Below are 18,046 nucleotides of genomic sequence, written 5' to 3' on the forward strand. Positions count from 1 at the left end.
AGACACTGACAGGCTGGAGTTGGAGAGAGAGAGACACTGACAGACTGGAGTTGGAGAGACACTGACAGACTGGAGTTGAAGAGAGAGAGACACCGACAGACTGGAGTTCGAGAGAGAGAGAGAGGGGCATTGACAGACTGGAGTTCGAGAGAGAGACAGCGACAGACTGGAGTTGGAGAGAGAGACAGCGACAGACTGGAGTTGGAGAGAGAGACAGCGACAGACTGGAGTTGGAGAGAGAGACAGCGACAGACTGGAGTTGGAGAGGGAGAGAGACGCCAACAGGCTGGAGTTCGAGAAAGAGAGAGACACCGACAAACTGGAGTTGGAGAGACACCAACAAACTGAAATTGGAGAGAGAGAGACACTGACAGGCTGGAGTTCGAGAAAGAGAGAGACACCGACAAACTGGAGTTGGAGAGACACCAACAAACTGGAGTTGGAGAGAGACAGACACTGACAGGCTGGAGTTCAAGAGGGAGAGACACCGACAGGCTGGAGTTGGAGAGAGAGAAACACTGACAGGCTGGAGTTGGAGAGAGAGAAACACTGACAGGCTGGAGTTGGAGAGAGAGAGACACTGACAGGCTGGAGTTGGAGAGAGAGAGACACTGACAGGCTGGAGTTGGAGAGAGAGAGACACTGACAGGCTGGAGTTGGAGAGAGAGAGACACTGACAGGCTGGAGTTGGAGAGAGAGAGAGACACTGACAGGCTGGAGTTGGAGAGAGAGAGACACTGACAGGCTGGAGTTGGAGAGAGAGAGACACTGACAGGCTGGAGTTGGAGAGAGAGAGACACTGACAGGCTGGAGTTGGAGAGAGAGAGACACTGACAGGCTGGAGTTGGAGAGAGAGAGACACTGACAGGCTGGAGTTGGAGAGAGAGAGACACTGACAGGCTGGAGTTGGAGAGAGAGAGACACTGACAGGCTGGAGTTGGAGAGAGAGAGACACTGACAGGCTGGAGTTGGAGAGAGAGAGACACTGACAGGCTGGAGTTGGAGAGAGAGAGACACTGACAGGCTGGAGTTGGAGAGAGAGAGACACTGACAGGCTGGAGTTGGAGAGAGAGAGACACTGACAGGCTGGAGTTGGAGAGAGAGAGACACTGACAGGCTGGAGTTGGAGAGAGAGAGACACTGACAGGCTGGAGTTGGAGAGAGAGAGACACTGACAGGCTGGAGTTGGAGAGAGAGAGACACTGACAGGCTGGAGTTGGAGAGAGAGACACTGACAGGCTGGAGTTGGAGAGAGAGAGACACTGACAGGCTGGAGTTGGAGAGAGAGACACACTGACAGGCTGGAGTTGGAGAGAGAGAGACACTGACAGGCTGGAGTTGGAGAGACAGAGACACTGACAGGCTGGAGTTGGAGAGACACTGACAGGCGGGAGTTCGAGAGAGAGAGAGACACCGACAAACTGGAGTTGGAGAGACACCAACAAACTGGAGTTGGAGAGAGAGAGAGACACTGACAGACTGGAGTTCAAGAGAGAGAGAGAAAGACACCGATAGACTGGAGTTGGAGAGGGAGAGAGACACTGACAGGCTGGAGTTGGAGAGGGAGAGACACCAACAAACTGGAGTTGGAGAGACACCAACAAACTGAAGTTGGAGAGAGAGAGAGACACTGACAGGCTAGAGTTCGAGAAAGAGAGAGACACCGACAAACTGGAGTTGGAGAGACACCAACAAACTGGAGTTGGAGAGAGAGAAACACTGACAGGCTGGAGTTGGAGAGAGAGAGACACTGACAGGCTGGAGTTGGAGAGAGAGAGACACTGACAGGCTGCAGTTGGACAGAGAGAGACACTGACAGGCTGGAGTTGGAGAGACACTGACAGACTGGAGTTGAAGAAAGGGAGACACCGACAGACTGGAGTTGAAGAGAGAGAGACACCGACAAACTGGAGTTTGAGAGAGAGAGAGAGAGAGGGGCATCGACAGACTGGAGTTCGAGAGAGAGACACCGGCAGGCCAGAGTTCGAGAGAGAGAGACACCGACAGACTGGAGTTGGAGAGAGAGACACTGACAGACTGGAGTTGGAGAGAGAGAGAGACACCGACAGACTGGAGTCGGAGAGAGAGAGACACTGACAGGCTGGAGTTCGAGAAAGAGAGAGAGACACCAACAGACTGGAGTTGGAGAGAGAGAGAGAAACACTGACAGGCTGGAGTTGGAGAGAGAGAGAGAAACACTGACAGGCTGGAGTTGGAGAGAGAGAGACACTGACAGGCTGGAGTTGGAGAGAGAGAGACACTGACAGGCTGGAGTTGGAGAGACACTGACAGGCTGGAGTTGGAGAGACACTGACAGACTGGAGTTGGAGAGACACTGACAGACTGGAGTTGGAGAGACACTGACAGACTGGAGTTGAAGAGAGGTAGACACCGACCGACTGGAGTTGAAGAGAGGTAGACACCGACCGACTGGAGTTGAAGAGAGAGAGACACCGACAAACTGGAGTTTGAGAGAGAGAGAGAGAGAGAGAGAGGGGCATCGACAGACTGGAGTTCGAGAGAGAGACACCGGCAGACTGAAATTGGAGAGAGAGAGACACCAACAGACTGGAGTTGGAGAGAGAGAGAGGGGCATCGACAGACTGGAGTTCGAGAGAGAGACACCAACAGACTGGAATTCGAGAGAGAGAGAGAAAAAGAGACACTGAAAGACTGTGGAGTTGGAGAGAAGAGAGAGACACCGACAGTCTGGGGCTCGAGAGAGAGACACCAACAGACTGGAATTGGAGAGAGAGAGACACTGACAGGCTGGAGTTAGAGAGAGAGAGAGAGAGACACCGACCGACTGGAGTTGAAGAGAGAGAGACACCGACAAACTGGAGTTTGAGAGAGAGAGAGAGAGAGAGAGAGGGGCATCGACAGACTGGAGTTCGAGAGAGAGACACCGGCAGACTGAAATTGGAGAGAGAGAGACACCGACAGACTGGAGTTGGAGAGAGAGAGAGGGGCATCGACAGACTGGAGTTCGAGAGAGAGACACCAGCAGACTGAAATTGGAGAGAGAGAGACACCGACAGACTGGAGTTGAAGAGAGAGAGAGACACTGACAGACTGGAGTTGTAGAGAGAGAGACACCGACAGACTGGAGTTGGAGAGAGAGAGACACCAACAGACTGGAGTTGGAGAGAGAGAGGGGGGCATCGACAGACTGGAGTTCAAGAGAGAGACACCAACAGACTGGAATTCCAGAGAGAGAGAGAAAAAGAGACACTGAAAGACTGTGGAGTTGGAGAGAAGAGAGAGACACCGACAGTCTGGGGCTCGAGAGAGAGACACCAACAGACTGGAATTGGAGAGAGAGAGACACTGACAGGCTGGAGTTAGAGAGAGAGAGAGAGAGACACCGACCGACTGGAGTTGAAGAGAGAGAGACACCGACAAACTGGAGTTTGAGAGAGAGAGAGAGAGAGGGGCATCAACAGACTGGAGTTCAAGAGAGAGAGACACCGGCAGACTGAAATTGGAGAGAGAGAGACACCGACAGACTGGAGTTGGAGAGAGAGAGGGGCATCGACAGACTGGAGTTCAAGAGAGAGACACCAGCAGACTGAAATTGGAGAGAGAGAGACACCGACAGACTGGAGTTAAAGAGAGAGAGAGACACTGACAGACTGGAGTTGTAGAGAGAGAGACACCGACAGACTGGAGTTGGAGAGAGAGAGACACCAACAGACTGGAGTTGGAGAGAGAGAGGGGGGCATCGACCGACTGGAGTTCAAGAGAGAGACACCAACAGACTGGAATTCCAGAGAGAGAGAGAAAAAGAGACACTGAAAGACTGTGGAGTTGGAGAGAAGAGAGAGACACCGACAGTCTGGGGCTCGAGAGAGAGACACCAACAGACTGGAATTGGAGAGAGAGAGACACTGACAGGCTGGAGTTGGAGAGAGAGAGAGAGAGAGACACCGACAGGCTGGAGTTGGAGAGAGAGAGAGAGACACCGACAGACTGGAGTTGGAGTGAGAGAGAGAGAGAGACACACCGACAGACTGGAGTTGGAAAGAGTGACACCAAAAGACTGGGTTTCGAGAGAGAGTGAGACACTGACAGACTGGAATTTGAGAGTGACAGAGATACCAAAAGACTGGAATTCGAGAGAGACAGAGACACAGACAGACTGGAGTTCAAGAAAAAGTGACACCAACAGACTGGAGTTCGAGAGACAGACAAACTGACAGACTGGAGTTGGAGAGAGAGAGAGAGACACACACTGACAGACTGGAGTTGGAGAGAGCGAGAGACACCAACAGACTGGAGTTGGAGGGAGAGAGACCGACAGACTGGAGTTGGAGAGAGAGATACACCGACAGACTGGAGTTGGAGAGAGAAAGACACTGACAGACTGGAGTTGGAGAGAGAGAGACACCGACAGAATGGAGTTGGAGAGAGAGAGACACCGACAGACCAGTTGGAGAGAGAGACACCGACTGACTGGAGTTGGAGAGAGAGAAACCGACAGACTGGAGTTGGAGAGAGAGAGAGAGACACCGACAGACTGGAGTTGGAGAGAGAGAGACACCGACAGACTGGAGTTTGGAGAGAGAGAGAGACACCGACAGACTGGAGTTGGAGAGAGAGACACCGATAGACTGATGTTGGAGAGAGAGACACCGACAGACTGAAGTTGGAGAGAGAGAGACACCGACAGAGTGGAGTTGGAGAGAGAGAGACACCGACAGAGTGGAGTTCGAGAGGGGGAGCGCGAGAGAGACACCGACAGACTGGGTTTCGAGAGAGAGACAGACACCGGCAGACTGGGGTTGGAGAGAGAGGGACACCGGCAGACTGGAGTTGGAGAGAGAGAGAGAGAGACACTGACAGACTGGAGTTGGAGAGAGAGAGACACCGACAGACTGGAGTTGGAGAGAGAGAGACACCGACAGACTGGAGTTGGAGAGAGAGAGACACCGACAGACTGGAGTTGGAGAGAGAGAGACACCAACAGACTGGAGTTGGAGAGTGAGAGACACTGACAGACTGGAGTTCGAGAGAGAGAGAGACACCAACAGACTGGAGTCAGAGAGAGAGAGACACCAGCAGACTAGAGTTGGAGGGAGAGAGACACCAACAAACTGGAGTTGGAGGGAGAGAAAGACACCGACAGACTGGAGTTGGAGAGAGAGAGAGAGACCGAAAGACTGGGGTTGGAGAGAGAGAGGCAGAGACACCGACAGACTGGGGTTGGTGGGAGAGAAAGACACCGACAGACAGGAGTTGGAGAGAGAGAGACCGAAAGACTGGAGTTGGAGAGAGAGAGAGACAGAGACACCGACAGACTGGAGTTGAAGAGAGAGAGACACACCGACAGACTGGAGTTGGAGAGACAGAGAGAGAGAGACACTAACAGACTGGAGTTCGAGTGAGAATGTGAAACCCACGGATTGGATAATGAGAGAGGGAGAGAGACACACAGACAGACTGGAGATCGAGAGAGAGAGACACCAACAGACTGGAGTTCGAGAGAGGGAGAGACCCACAGACTGGAATTAGAGAGTGAGGGAGAGAAACAGAGAGACTAGTTCGAGAGAGAGATATGCCGCTAGACTGGAATTCAAGAGAGAGAGAGACGATGGCAGACTGGAGTTCAAGAGAGAGACCGACAGACTGGAGTTAAAGAGAGAGAGACACCAACAGACTGGAGTTCAAGAGAGAGAGACACCAACAGATTGGAGTTCAAGAGAGAGAGGGACACCGGCAGAGTGGAGTTCAAGAGAGAGACACTGACAGACTGGATTTCGAGAGAGAGTTAGAGAGACACTGACAGACTCGAGTTTGAGAGGGTGAGACACACCGCTAGTCTGGAGTTCGAGAGAAAGAGGGACACCGACAGCCTGCAGTTCGAGCGGGGGAAAGAGACAGAGAGAGATACACTTGTAGACTTGAGTTCTAGAGTGAGGGGGACACCAATGACTGGAGTTCAAGAGAGTGAGAGACACCGACAGACAGGAGTTCAAGAGGGGGAAAGAGAGAGAAATACCCTGACAGACTGGAGTTCGAGAGGGTGAAACCAAATTACTGGAATGAGAGAGTGAGGGAGAGAAACAGAGAGACTGGAGTTCAAGAGAGAGAGAGAGACACCGACAGACTGGAATTCAAGATAGAGGGAGACACTGACAGAGTGGAGTTTGAGAGGAAGAGAGAGAGAGAGAACGACAAACTAGAGTTCAAGAGAGAGGCATCAAAAGACTGGAGTTCAAGAGAAAAAGAGAGAACCACCGATAGACTGAAGCTTGAAAGAGAGACACACCGACATTTCAGAATTTGAAACACACCAACAGTTTGGAGTGCTGTGTGCAAACTGGCTGCTGCGTTTCTTACATTAGAACAGTGACTACACTTAAAAAGCTGCTTCATAGGCTGTAAAGCACTTTGGAACAATCTGTGGTTGTGAAAGGCGCTAAACAAATGCAAGTTGTTTCTTTTGAAAAAACAAGAAAAGAAACGGCTATTCACCATTCCATGCTACTTTTCTGTCCAATAATCATGGCAGCAGAACCTCTGGCATCAGATAAGACTGTAGGTAATTCTCTGCCTTTCAGCAGAGCATAATGATGGGTGAATATAGCTTTGATGCAGCACAGAAAGGAGGCCATTCAGCCCATCATGCCTGTGATGGCTCTTTGAAAGGGCCATCCAATTAGTCCCACTTCCCTGCTCTTAGCTGATAACCCTGCAAAAAACATTTTTTCCCCTTTAAATATTTATCCAATTCCCTTTTGAAAGTCATTATTAAATCTGCTTCATCACCCTTTCATGCAGTGCATTTTGGATCATAACACATCTGTGCATAAAGCTATTCCTCACTCCCTCTCTGTGTCCTCTGATGGCTGACCCTCCTGCCACAGTAACACAGTAACTTAGATTTCTGCAAAGCCTTTAACATAATGACTGCGTTTCACGGGAGCATTATAAAACAAAGCATGACACCTCAACACTTGTAGATACCAGATGACCAAAGGGTTGGTCAAAGAGATAGCTTTTAAAGGACGAAAGTGAGGCGGAGAGGAGTAGGGTAGTTATTCCAGAGCAAGGGGCTGAGGCAACTGAAAGCACATTCACCAATGGTGCAGCAGTTGTAATTGGGAATTCGCAAGAGGCCAGAGTTAAAAGAGTGCAGATATCTGCCACCGAAAACAGCACTGCTTATTTACTCTATCAAAACCCTTCATGATTTTGAACACTCTCAATTGGATCTTCTCTCTTAGCCTTCTCTAAAGGAGAGCCTTGCAAATCCCAAATCCATCCCATTCTCTGTCTCAAATTCATGCTGACCTGGGACTGTGTGTGTTTGTTCAAAGTGGGAAGTGTGGGGTCATCCAAATGTGGAATTTGAAACATTTTCTTAGTGTCAAGAGACAAGACGTTGTGGAGGTGCACAAGGTATTTGGGCATCTATGTACACACAGGTTACTAAAAGTGAGTACTTAGGCAAAGGAAGTCTTGCAGAGCAGTTGGTAGTGTCCCAATCTCTGGGCCAGAAGCTCTGGGTTCAAGTCCCACTTTAGGTCTTGATAGCCAAAGATGGTGTGTTCATAACATGGCCAAGCAGGCTGATTATCAGCCTGTAAATCCTTCCAATATGCCTGATAGCGGATGGTAAGAATGGGAGAGCTTCCTGGTCAGTCATACTGCAGAAGGCAATGGCAAACCACTTTGCAGTACTTTGCCAAGTATAATCACGGACCAATCCAATGGAAGCCTATGTTGCCAATGCCCTCTTCGGGCATTGTATCTGACAGAAGAGGAGGGACATAGATTCAAGATAAGTGGTAAGTGGTAGAAGATGAGGGGGGAACATGAGGAAGAACTTTTTTACGCAGAGGGTAGAGAGTGTCTGGAATTCACTGCCCTAGTTGGTGGTAGAGGCAAAAACTCTAAACTCTGGTAAAAAGTACCTGGATCTGCACTTTAAGTGTTGTAAGCTCCAGGGCTATGGGCTGGGTGCAGGAAGGTGGGATTAGAAAGGACATCTGGGTGTCCTTGGGCTGGCATGGACAAGATGGGCCGAATGGCCTCCTCCTGTGCTGTAACTTTTCTATGGTTCTATAGGGATAAAGTAATCCAAAGTTAGTCTTTATCTCAAAAGGGACTGGAACACAAGGGATTCAGTTGTATTGAGTCTTGGCCAGAGCCCATCTGGATCTGCGATCAATTCTGGGCACCACATCTCCCAAAGAATGTAGTGGGGCTGGGTGGTTAATTTAGAACTAAGCTATTTGGAAGGGAAATGAATGACTTTTTCACAAGCAGGGTAGTGGAAATCTGTAACTCTCTCCCCCAAAAAGCTGTGAATTCTGGGTCACTGAAATTTTCAAGACTGCGACTGATAGATTTTTATTAGGGAAGGGTATCAGGGCATATTGAAACAAAGGCGAATAAACGGAGTTGGGGCCACAGACCAGCCATGATCTAACTGAACGGCAGGAGCTGAGTAGCCTCCTCCTGTTCCCATGGCCCTATGTTAATGCCCTGGGGAGTTTTACTCTGTGTCTAACCCGTGATGTACCCAACCTGGGAGTTTGATGGGACGGTCTAGAGGCAACTTTTACTCTGCATCTAACCCAGGATGCCGACATAGGAGGCAGCAGCATTTAGAAGGAACTCTCACGCGTGCGTGCGATTTAAATGGGAGCAAACACAGCAACAGAGTTAGTCTCCTCAAACCGGAATCCTGCAACACACATTAAACCAGGGGCAGGGATAACCTTCATCTAACTGATTGGACCAGGTTGCAGTCAGTACATGAGGGTGGGAGAAGGACTAAGCCAGTTTCAATAGGAGTATGCTACACTCTAAGTGAATGACAGTGACAGGGTTAATATGGATGGACTCCGTGTTGAAGAAAGGCAGTGATGGGGGTTAATAGGCACAAGCAAATGGGAGAGTTGCATACACAGGGTTAATGGGGACACACTAGACTCAGCATAGAAGCTGTTACTAGATCTGAGCGCAGAGGCCATCAGATTATGCCAGTGTCAGACCCAGTCATTTCACAGCAAGTCATTGCAAGTCTGTAGTTTGTGTGGTGAGTTCCTTTATTTTGAACCACAATAACTGTTGTGCATCTCTGATAGTTCTCCTGATAACTGTTTTTACAAAGCAGCTGCATTTCAAACAACCAAGTCAGCAGATTAAGATTCACAAAAGAGATCAAAGGATGACATACAAATAATGCACAATTCAGGGAACAGCCTGTACAGGAAAACTGTGCCAGTAAACCCATGGGAATATCTTCAGCGAACCCACTTCCTTTGCCTCACCTTTGGTGACGGTGCCTTCGGCGATCCAGGACCTAAGGTCCGGAATTCTTCTGCTAAACCTCTCTGCCCTTTGCTTTCTCTCCCTTTACATTGTGCAACGCACAATAGACTGACCGTATGGGACAGGAGGCGGGGACATTTAGACCTGTTCCAGGTCGATGCTTAGCTCAGATACAGAAACAGCAAGTGGAAAGTTGAATGTGAGTCATGAGGTCGGCACAAGAGGTCCCTAGGACGTGAGGCAGCAATAATTGCCAGGCCATCGCCGCCCACCTCTCTGTTCACTCCGCCCTCAGCCTCCTGCCTCGAACTGTTCATCCGCCCCCTATCTTAGTCCCAGAGCTTACCAAGTAGAGCTCTCACATGCGCCTGACCCTCCCCACCAATACTCATATCCATCCACTGTTGCCAACCCTACAGGATTCGCAGACCAATACTCACGCCTGTCTGACCCTGCACACCAATACTCACCCCCGTCCGACCCTGCACACCAATACTCAACGCCCATCCGACCCTGCACACCAATACTCACCCCTGTCCGACCCTGCACACCAATACTCAACGCCTGTCCGACCCTGCACACCAATACTCAACGCCCGTCCGAACCTGCACACCAATACTCAACGCCCGTCCGACCCTGCACACCAATACTCAACGCCCGTCCGACCCTGCACAACAATACTCACGCCTGTCTGACCCTGCACAGCAATACTCACGTCCGTCCGACCCTGCAAACCAATACTCTCGTCCGTCCGACCCTGCACACCAATATTCACGCCTGTCCGACCCTGCACACCAATACTCACGTCCGTCCGACCCTGCACACCAATATTCAGGTCCGTCCGACCCTGCACAACTATATTCACGCCCGTCCGACACTGCACAACAATACTCACGCCAATCTGACCCTGCACACCAATACTCACGCCCGTCCGACCCTGCACACCAATAGTCACGCCTGTCTGACCCTGCACACCAATACTCACGCCTGTCTGACCCTGCACACCAATACTCATGCCCGTCCGACCCTGCACACCAATACTCACGCCTGTCTGACCCTGCACACCAATGCTCACGCCTGTCTGACCCTGCACACCAATACTCACGCCTGTCTGACCCTGCACAACAATACTCACACCTGTCTGACCCTGCACACCAATACTCACACCTGTCTGACCCTGCACACCAATACTCACACCTGTCTGACCCTGCACACCAATACTCACACCTGTCTGACCCTGCACACCAATACTCACACCTGTCTGACCCGGCACACCAATACTCACGCCTGTCTGACCCTGCACACCAATACTCACACCTGTCTGACCTGCACACCAATACTCACGTCTGTTCGAGTGCGCAGCAACACTCACGCCTGTCCGACCCTGCACAACAATACTCACGTCCTTCCGAGGACCCAGCACACCTGTACTCATGCCTGTCTGACCCTGCACACCAATACTCACTCCTGCTTGACTCTGCACACCAATACTCACGCCTGTCTGACTCTGCACACCAATACTCATGCCTGTCTGACTCTGCACACCAATACTCACGCCTCTGACCCTGCACACCAATACTCACGCCTCTGACCCTGCACACCAATACTCACGCCTGTCTGACCTTGCACACCAATATTCACGCCTGTCTGACCCTGCATACCAATATTCACGCCTGTCTGACCCTGCATACCAATACTCACGCCTGTCTGACCCTGCACACCAATACTCACGCCTGTCTGACCCTGCACACCAATACTCACGCCTGTCTGACCCTGCACACCAATAATCACGCCTGTCTGACCCTGCACACTAATACTCTCGTCCGTCCAACCTTGCACACCAATACTCACGCCCGTCTGACCCTGCACACCAATACTCACGCCTGTCTGACCCTGGACACCAATACGCACGCCCGTCCGACCTTGCACACCAATACTCACGCCTGTCCGACCCTGCATACCAATACTCACGCATGTCTGACCCTGCACACCAATACTCACGCCTGTTTGAGGACCTTGCACATCAATGCTCTCGTCTGTCCAAGTGCACACCAATACACACACCTGACCAACCCTGTTCACCAATACTCACGCCTGTCTGACTCTGCACACCAATACTCACGCCTGTCCGACCCTGCACACCAATACTCAAACCTGTTGACCCTGCACACCAATACTCACGCCTGTCTGACCCTGCACACCAATACTCACGCCTGTCTGACCCTGCACACCAATACTCACGCCTGTGCAACCCTGCACACCAATACTCACATCTGTCCGATGCTGCACACCAACACTCACATCTGTTCGATCGCACACCAAAACTCACGACCGTCCGGCCCTGCACACCAATACTCACGCCTGTCCAACCCTGCACACCAATACTCACGTCTGTCCAAATGCACACCAATAGTCACACCTATCCAACCCTGCACACCAACGCTCACGTCTGTCCGATGCTGCACACCAACACTCACATCTGTTCGAACGCACACCAATACTCACGACTGTCCGGCCCTCCACATCAATACTCACGCCTGTTCAACCCTGCACACCAATACTCACTTCTGTCCAACCTTGCACACCAAAACTCATGCCCGTCCGACCTTGCACACCGATACTCACGCCCGTCCGACCCTGCACACCGTTACTCACGCCCGTCCGACCCTGCACACCGTTACTCACGCCCGTCCGACCCTGCACAACGATACTCACGCCCGTCCGACCCTGCACACCGATACTCACGCCCGTCCGACCCTGCACACCGATACTCACGCCCGTCCGACCCTGCACACCGATACTCACGCCCGTCCGACCCTGCACACCGATACTCACGCCCGTCCGACCCTGCACACCGATACTCACGCCCGTCCGACCCTGCACACCGATACTCACGCCTGTCCGACCCTGCACACCGATACTCACGCCCGTCCGACCCTGCACACCGATACTCACGCCCGTCCGACCCTGCACACCGATACTCACGCCCGTCCGACCCTGCACACCGATACTCACGCCCGTCCGACCCTGCACACCGATACTCACGCCCGTCCGACCCTGCACACCGTTACTCACGCCGGTCCGACCCTGCACAACGATACTCACGCCCGTCCGACCCTGCACACCGATACTCACGCCGGTCCGACCCTGCACACCGACACTCACGCCCGTCCGACCCTGCACACCGACACTCACGCCTGTCCGACCCTGCACACCGACACTCACGCCCGTCCGACCCTGCACACCAACACTCACGCCCGTCCGACCCTGCACAACAATACTCACGTCTATCTGACCCTGCACACCAATACTCATGCCTGTCTGACACTGCACACCAATACTCATGCCTGTCTGACACTGCACACCAATAGTCACGCCTGTTCGAGGACCATGCACATCAACACTCTCGTCTGTCCAAGTGCACACCAATACACACACCTGACCAACCCTGCACAACAATACTCACGCCTGTCGGACCCTGCACACCAATACTCACGCCTGTCCGATGCTGCACACCAACACTCATGTTCGAACACACACCAATACGCACGACTGTCCGGCCCTGCACACCAATACTCACGACTGTCCAACCCTGCACAACAATACTCACGTCTGTCCAATGCTGTACACCAACACTCACATCTGTTCGAAGGCACACCAATACTAACAACTGTCCGGCCCTGCACACCAATACTCACGCCCGTCCGACCCGGCACACCAATACTCACGCCCGTGCGACCCTGCACACCAATACTCACGCCCGTGCGACCCTGCACACCAATACTCACGCCCGTCCGACCCTGCACACCAATACTCACGCCCGTCCGACCCTGCACACCAATACTCACGCCCGTCCGACCCTGCACACCAATACTCACGCCCGTCCGACCCTGCACACCAATACTCACGCCCGTCCGACCCTGCACACCAATACTCACGCCCGTCCGACCCTGCACACCAATACTCACGCTCGTCCGTCCCTGCACACCAATACTCACGCCCGTCCGACCCTGCACACCAATACTCACGCCCGTCCGACCCTGCACACCAATACTCACGCCCGTCCGACCCTGCACACCAATACGCACGCCCGTCCGACCCTGCACACCAATACTCACGCCCGTCCGACCCTGCACACCAATACTCACGCCCGTCCGACCCTGCACACCAATACTCACGCCCGTCCGACCCTGCACACCAATACTCACGCCCGTCCGACCCTGCACACCAATACTCACGCCCTTCCGACCCTGCACACCAATACTCACGCCCTTCCGACCCTGCACACCAATACTCACGCCCTTCCGACCCTGCACACCAATACTCACGCCCTTCCGACCCTGCACACCAATACTCACGCCCGTCCGACCATGCACACCAATACTCACGCCCGTCCGACCCTGCACACCAATACTCACGACCGTCCGACCCTGCACACCAATACTCACGCCCGTCCGACCCTGCACACCAATACTCACGCCCGTCCGACCCTGCACACCAATACTCACGCCCGTCCGACCCTGCGCACCAATACTCACGCCCGTCCGACCCTGCGCACCAATACTCACGCCCGTCCGACCCTCCGCACCAATACTCACGCCCGTCCGACCCTGCGCACCAATATTCACGCCCGTCCGACCCTGCGCACCAATATTCACGCCCGTCCGACCCTGCGCACCAATACTCACGCCCGTCCGACCCTGCGCACCAATACTCACGCCCGTCCGACCCTGCGCAACAACACTCACGCCCGTCCGACCCTGCGCAACAACACTCACGCGCGTCCGACCCTGCGCACCAATACTCACGCCCGTCCGACCCTGCGCACCAATACTAACGCCCGTCCGACCCTGCGCACCAATACTCAAGCCCGACCGACCCTGCGCACCAATAGTCAAGCCCGTCCGACCCTGCGCACCAATACTCAAGCCCGTCCGACCCTGCGCACCAATACTCAAGCCCGTCCGACCCTGCGCACCAATACTCAAGCCCGTCCGACCTTGCGCACCAATGTTCACTCCCGTCCGACCCTGCGCACCAATATTCACGCCCGTCCGGCCCTGCACACCAATACTCACGCCCGTCTGACCGTGCACACCAATACTCACAACTGTGTGACTCTGCACACCAATACTCACGCCTGTCTGACCCTGCACACCAATACTCACGCTTGTCTGACCCTGCACACCAATACTCACGCCTGTCTGATCCTACACACCAATACTCACGCCTGTCTGACCCTGCACACCAATACTCACGCCTGTCTGACCCTGAACACCAATACTCACGTCTGTCTGACCCTGTGCACCAATAGTCACGCCTGTACGAGGACCTTGCACATCAAGTCTCTCGTCTGTCCAAGTGCACACCAATACACACACCTGACAGACCCTGCCCTCGAAAACTCACGCCTGTCGGACCCTGCACACCAATACACACGCCTGTCCAACCCTGCAAACCAATACTCACGACTGTACGAGTGCACACCAATAGTCACACCTATCCAACCCTGCACACCAACGCTCACGTCTGTCCGATGCTGCACACCAACACTCATGTCTGTTCGAACTCACACCAATACTCACGCCCGTCCGACCCTGCACGCCAATACTCACGCCCGTCCGACCCTGCACGCCAATACTCACGCCCGTCCGACCCTGCACGCCAATACTCACGCCCGTCCGACCCTGCACGCCAATACTCACGCCCGTCCGACCCTGCACGCCTATACTCACGCCCGTCCGACCCTGCACGCCTATACTCACGCCCGTCCGACCCTGCACGCCAATACTCACGCCCGTCCGACCCTGCACGCCAATACTCACGCCCGTCCGACCCTGCACGCCAATACTCATGCCCGTCCGACCCTGCACGCCAATACTCACGCCCGTCCGACCCTGCACGCCAATACTCACGCCCGTCCGACCCTGCACGCCAATACTCACGCCCGTCCGACTCTGCACGCCAATACTCACGCCCGTCCGACCCTGCACGCCAATATTCACGCCCGTCCGACCCTGCACACCAATACTCACGCCCGTCCGACCCTGCACACCAATACTCACGCCCGTCCGACCCTGCACACCAATACTCACGCCCGTCCGACCCAGCACAACAATATTCACGCCCGGACGACCCTGCACACCAATACACACGCCCATCTGACCCTGCACACCAATACTCACGCCTGTTTGACCCTGCACACCAATACTCACACCTGTGTGACCCTGCACACCAATACTCATACCTGTCTGACCCTGCACACCAATACTAACGCCTGTCTGACCCTGCATACCAATACTCATGCCTGTCTGACGCTGCACACCAATACTCACGCCTGTCGGACCCTGCACAGCAATACTCACGCCTGTCTTACTCTGTACACCAATAGTCACGCCTGTTCGAGGACCTTGCACATCAAGACTCTCGTCTGTCCAAGTGCACAACAATACACACACCTGACAGACCCTGCCCTCCAATACTCACGCCTGTCGAACACTGCACACCAATACTCACGCCTGTCTTACCCTGTACACCAATAGTCACGCCTGTTTGAGGACCATGCATATCAATACTATCGTCTGTCCAAGTGCACACCAATACACACACCTGACCGACCCTGCCCACCAATACTCACGCCTGTCGGACCCTGCACACCAATACTCACGTCTGTCCAAACCTGCACACCAATACTCACGTCTGTCCGATGCTGCACACCAACACTCACATCTGTTTGAACGCACACCAATACTCACGCCTGTCCAACCCTGCAAACCAATACTCACGTCTGTCCGAGTGCACACCAACAGTCACACCTATCCAACCCTGCACACCAATACTCACGCCCGTCCGACCCTGCGCACCAATACTCACGCCCGTCCGACCCTGCGCACCAATACTCACGCCCGTCCGACCCTGCGCACCAATACTCACGCGCGTCCGACCCTGCGCACCAATACTCACGCCCGTCCGACCCTGCGCACCAACACTCACGCCCGTCCGACCCTGCGCACCAACACTCACGCGCGTCCGACCCTGCGCACCAATACTAACGCCCGTCCGACCCTGCGCACCAATACTAACGCCCGTCCGACCCTGCGCACCAATACTCAAGCCCGTCCGACCCTGCGCACCAATACTCAAGCCCGTCCGACCCTGCGCACCAATACTCAAGCCCGTCCGACCCTGCGCACCAATACTCACGCCCGTCCGACCCTGCGCACCAATATTCACGCCCGTCCGACCCTGCGCACCAATATTCACGCCCGTCCGGCCCTGCACACCAATACTCACACCTGTCTGACCGTGCACACCAATACTCACAACTGTGTGACTCTGCACACCAATACTCACGCCTGTCTGTCCCTGCACACCAATACTCACGCCTGTCTGACCCTGCACACCAATACTCACGCCTGTCTGATCCTGCACACCAATACTCACGCCTGTCTGACCCTGCACACGAATACTCATGCCTGTCTGACCCTGCACACCAATACTCACGCCTGTCTTACCCTGTACACCAATAGTCACGCCTGTTCGAGGACCTTGCACATCAAGATTCTCGTCTGTCCAAGTGCACACCAATACACACACCTGACAGACCCTGCCCTCGAAAACTCACGCCTGTCGGACCCTGCACACCAATACACAGGCCTGTCCAACCCTGCAAACCAATACTCACGACTGTCCGAGTGCACACCAATAGTCACACCTATCCAACCCTGCACACCAACGCTCACGTCTGTCCGATGCTGCACGCCAATACTCACGCCCGTCCGACCCTGCACGCCAATACTCACGCCCGTCCGACCCTGCACGCCAATACTCACGCCCGTCCGACCCTGCACGCCAATACTCACGCCCGTCCGACCCTGCACGCCAATACTCACGCCCGTCCGACCCTGCACGCCAATACTCACGCCCGTCCGACCCTGCACGCCAATACTCACGCCCGTCCGACCCTGCACGCCAATACTCACGCCCGTCCGACCCTGCACGCCAATATTCACGCCCGTCCGACCCTGCACGCCAATACTCACGCCCGTCCGACCCTGCACGCCAATACTCACGCCCGTCCGACCCTGCACGCCAATACTCACGCCCGTCCGACCCTGCACGCCAATACTCACGCCCGTCCGACCCTGCACACCAATACTCACGACCGTCCGACCCTGCACGCCAATACTCACGCCTGTCCGACCCTGCACACCAATACTCACGCCCGTCCGACCCAGCACAACAATATTCACGCCCGGACGACCCTGCACACCAATACACACTCCTGCTTGACTCTGCACACCAATACTCACGCCTGTCTGACTCTGCACACCAATACTCATGCCTGTCTGACTCTGCACACCAATACTCACGCCTCTGACCCTGCACACCAATACTCACGCCTCTGACCCTGCACACCAATACTCACGCCTGTCTGACCTTGCACACCAATATTCACGCCTGTCTGACCCTGCATACCAATATTCACGCCTGTCTGACCCTGCATACCAATACTCACGCCTGTCTGACCCTGCACACCAATACTCACGCCTGTCTGACCCTGCACACCAATACTCACGCCTGTCTGACCCTGCACACCAATAATCACGCCTGTCTGACCCTGCACACTAATACTCTCGTCCGTCCAACCTTGCACACCAATACTCACGCCCGTCTGACCCTGCACACCAATACTCACGCCTGTCTGACCCTGGACACCAATACGCACGCCCGTCCGACCTTGCACACCAATACTCACGCCTGT

General features: G+C 54.0%; 1 protein-coding gene across 2 annotated transcripts in view; it reads right to left on the minus strand.

The window, feature by feature from the left end:
- Positions 1-18,046, minus strand: part of mgat1b (alpha-1,3-mannosyl-glycoprotein 2-beta-N-acetylglucosaminyltransferase b) — a 148,600-nt gene that overhangs the window by 2,890 nt on the left and 127,664 nt on the right. The window lies entirely within an intron of this gene.

The sequence above is a fragment of the Carcharodon carcharias genome, chromosome 19 (genome assembly GCF_017639515.1).
Source record: "Carcharodon carcharias isolate sCarCar2 chromosome 19, sCarCar2.pri, whole genome shotgun sequence".
Lineage (NCBI taxonomy): Eukaryota > Metazoa > Chordata > Chondrichthyes > Lamniformes > Lamnidae > Carcharodon > Carcharodon carcharias.